We start from the raw sequence: 4,382 nt of genomic DNA, 5'->3' as shown, positions 1-4,382 counted from the left end.
CCCTATATATTTTTTGTCATTAAAAAACATGCTGCTGCTGTTTATCCTCTTCAGTTATGGGTATGGGTGTCACAGAATGGTAGGGGTTTGAGATCATCTAGTCCAACCCCCCTGGTGTCTCAGCCTTTTCTCATAAGAGAGATGTTCTGTCATTTAGGCTTCTGTAAGAAAATAAGACTAGAATTTCTTTTATTGTTATTATATCCCTTTGAAAGCACTGTCCCTGTGAAGCTGCTTAATAGAATTCTCACTTGTAGCATTTTGGAGAATTTATTTGGAGGGGGGGAGGTGAAGGAAATAAAAGAATTATTTGAGGAAAATGCTGTTTCATGAGGTTTTAAACAATCTATGGAAATGTATAATTTTTCTTTACTGGATTTTAAAGATGGTTCATGGATTCATTTTCTGTTTAATATAATCATACACTTAATTTAACACTAAAATAATTATTTTAAATAATAAATCTATTAAATTAACATGTTAAACATCAATAATTCATGTGTTTAAGATTTGATTTTTTAATAATTGATTTCTTAATACTTATTGGACTTTTAAAAGGAATTTTCTGGGGGTTTAAACTTAGCAGTAAAGATCGTAATTTTTTCTCAAGCTTTCAGAAACAGTTATTTTCAGAAGTATATATTTATTAACCTAGCTTCAGACTTTGGTCTCGGTGTGTGGAGAGGTGATAAGGCTTATCCATTTTTTTTATCATAGTGCTAGACATGCAGATGTAGAGGGAGAAGAGGAAAGAAATAACAAGTGTGTTGTAAATGAAAATAGAAAAAACTCTCTTTTAAGACTTGTAAAAGGTACATTGCAATGCAGTAACCAAAAGTAGATTGTTTTTTATGTACGCAGTGCGTGTAACTTCTTTGCATACCGATTTCTATCGTACTAGGATTGGCGTACTAGGATTGGCATACTAGGATTGGCATACTAGTGTTAGTACACTAAGCAAACCAGTTTCCATTTTATGTGTCATAGTAGTTGCTTCTGCAGTATATTTCTTGAATACATGTCCTAACTAACTTTTTAATGTAAAGTGTTTTGAATAATTTTTCTCTATATTAAAACCTTGAATCTTTTGATGGCTTCTTAAAGCATAAGCTCATGTTATTTCTAACTAGAAGACTTCTGAGGGATTTTAACTAATGAGAATGCAGCTGTCATCACCTAGAGCAGAGGGGAATTAGAATGTGGATATATATAGCACAGTTGGATTAGACTGGAATTGGTGAATGAAACATTAAAAACCCCAGTTTTTCTGTAAAAGGACTTTTAGTTTTCTTTGTTTTAGAATAATAAACTACTTAACCTGTGTCATTACACACACAGAAGGATGGGAACAACTTCCTATTTTGGTATCAATAGTTCATCCCAACGTTTAAAAATAGTCTTCTCACTATGTTCATACAGTGTACAGTATTTCAGCTAAACTTACATATCCCATCTGTACCTCTTCAATCTAATGAATGTAGGTTTGATGATGACTGTATTCCTGTGCAGCTGAAAAGTCTCAGAAAAGATTTCCCAAGCTGGAGATTCTTGCCAGAAACCCAATTAATTTTGTGGTCGCCTTGCTTGTACAGTGTAATAGGAGTTACTGTTCCCAAAGAAACTTCAGGGATATATATATATTTCTTTTCTCCTGACACTTTTGATGCGTAGATAGGTATGAGAGAAAATACATAATCAGAGGTATTCTCAAGAGAGTGCTTTCTAATGTCTACTATTACAGCTGCTGCTTCCTGTAGTAGCTATTGTAGAATAGAACACTTGAGACTATCAATTGAATGTGTGATTAATTCGAGGATGCCCAGGTTTTCTGTGCGTTAGAAATAATGAATGAAATTAATGGGGTTCAGTATTGGCATTTAAATGGTAAAAGAAGCTTTTTTTTTTTAAACACATAAGAGATTGCATCTGTTTTATTTGAAAATCACATATGTCATGGTGACATAATCACTAAGTGGAATTAAGGGTAGCACAAAGCAGTCCATTTAAACATTTGATTTAGGGAAATGAAAAGGAAAATGTTGAATTTATTATTAACTCTCAGATTTGGTGGGGGGGCACTTGAGTAGGACATCTGATGATCCTTTACATTCTTTAGAAGAATGAAGTTTTATACCTTCTCTAAAAGACAAGATTTCTGCGAGTGAATGCTTCTGAAATAAAGCAGGATTATTAGATTAAGGAGGAGTCAGTTGCCTGATGAACAGCAGCGTAATTTTTGCAACACCTTGGTTTTCCTGAAAGTACTTTTTTCATACTGTTGACTATGTGATTCCACTGTATGTTTGAAATACAGTGAGGTACCAGCATGAGGAGCAGCATGAGCCTTAAGAAGATCAGTAGAGAGGAATCTTTGAGAAAATGGGGAATACCTAGGTGAACTTTTTCTACATGAAACTGCAAAAGGAGAAGCTAAGAGAAGCCTGTATTCTTTCATACAAGGAAGTCATAATTTTAGCAAAACAAGTTATCCATCTTAAACTTGAAAAAAAAAAAAATTCCATTCATAACTAGTGTTTCTATTGAAACATTTTCTGTATGTTACTTTTTCACCTGGGCATGGAAAAGGGAATTTCCCATGCTAAATTCCATTTTTTTTAAACAGTGTTTTGTGTGGGAACTATTCAACAGTTTACATAAGTTTTAAAAGTCTCCATAACACAGTGTATATACTAAAGTTTTAAAAAAAAGTCCAGTAGTAGACTGATATATCTTTGAGACAAGTGTTTTTTGGTGGTGCTTCTATGTGTCTGCATTAAATCGTAATGATGGTCATGCGTCATTGTATTTTCATGTATACTTATAAAGAAGATACATGCAAACATCCTTATGCAAATTACTGTAATTTTTATCCATAAAAATGTGAATTTTTTGATAGAAGTTTAGGCATCTGAAAGTAATTGGCTTAATTGGCTTGATTTTTTTTTTTTTGCTAAAGAACTTCGGTATTGTTAGCCTATAGCCATGACACTATTCTCAGGTGCTATCTTTCTCTCAAACATTAAGGCTTTTGCTGCTTTTATTGTATATACAATTTTTTCGGTTGGGTTTTTTTCCCCACTGTTTTCTTTAAGTCTGAATGTTCTTGATGGACCATAGCAGTTTTTTTCCCTTCAGAATTTTCTGGTTCATCTCTTCAAATCCCTTTCTAGGCATCTCTTAGAACTTTATTGTAAAATTGTTGTTGTTGTTATCATCATCATCACTGTATTTTTATGTGTTGAAGACTGTCTTCCTTGTCGTGAAAGGGTTTTGGAATCTGATACTTATTTGTCTTCTGATATGGGGTGACCCAGGTTTTTGTTGAATGGTTAGAAGTTATCCTCTGATCCAAGCCTAGGTTTTTACCCAAGATCTACATAACTTGAATTGCCTAATAGAGTTTCAATTGTATTCTAGGGGTTAAAACCTAAGCATGAACTCCATAGGAATTTTATCTTCTCATGAACACTGTTTCAGTCATTTTAACATTTCGGGTTGGGTGTAATTTTGAGCAATTCTAAAAATACTAGTTTTAAAGGTTTTGACATTTTTCAACAACATCTTGTATAGATGACTTAATTTCTCAGTTGATCTCTTGACTTGCAATTTAGCTTTTATCTTGTGTTCATATTTGAAATCATGGTAGTAGATAATATCTTCATAAATGAGAAAGAATAAGTCATTTTGAAGGTAAATGAAAGGACGTTAAATCAATGAGCTGCTTTCATTACTCTCACTTACGGTGATTTGAACACTATTATAATGTTTAGACAGAGAATTAAAATAGAATTTTTGCTAACAATCTCATTTTAGTCAATTTGAAGATAACAAATGAGATTAGTGATCATTAAGCATTCTTTCCTCAAAGTTCTGTAGCTTTAAGCAGCTAGTTTTGTATATAAAACAAATAGGTTTTGGTAAGGTTTTTTAAGCCTTTCTACATAAAATAGTATCTTTTTTTAAATTTGTGATTTTTTTTTTTTAATCAAAGAGAAGTTTAACCAAACTGTGTATATGCATATGAACTGTCTTAAATAAAATGAGGGGTGTTAAATGCCTCTTCAGTACCTTGGTGGAAATAGTTGTAGTTTCGAGAAAAGTCTGGAGTACAGTTTTCTTCATATAAATGAAATGTATCCAAATTCTGCAGTGAGACTATTAGAAAACTAATACTGCGAAGTAACTGTTCTCTCTAATTTGTCTTCACTGGTTTATTCAGAGACTGTAATTTCCATTCTCCCTAACACTTCCAGAATACTCAAACATTATAGAGAGTTGTGAAAATTCCAAACCAAAATATAGCGGACATATTTTAGGAATAAACTAGCACACAGTTTTGGTTCTTTTTTTTTACTTTAGTAGTATTTTATATTTTGGTGACA

General features: G+C 32.5%; 1 protein-coding gene across 1 annotated transcript in view; it reads left to right on the top strand.

Moving 5' to 3' along the window:
- The window catches only part of LOC104502186 (WD repeat-containing protein 70-like), a gene marked incomplete at its 5' end in the record, with an annotated part of 44,017 nt that overhangs the window by 32,829 nt on the left and 6,806 nt on the right, over positions 1-4,382 (top strand). The gene's annotated exons all lie outside the window — the stretch shown is intronic.

Source organism: Buceros rhinoceros, unplaced genomic scaffold, assembly GCF_000710305.1.
Source record: "Buceros rhinoceros silvestris isolate BGI_N320 unplaced genomic scaffold, ASM71030v1 scaffold8252, whole genome shotgun sequence".
NCBI classification, from domain to species: Eukaryota; Metazoa; Chordata; class Aves; order Bucerotiformes; family Bucerotidae; genus Buceros; species Buceros rhinoceros.
Note: the sequence above shows the minus strand (reverse complement) of the source record. Positions and strands in the feature narration are given on the sequence as shown.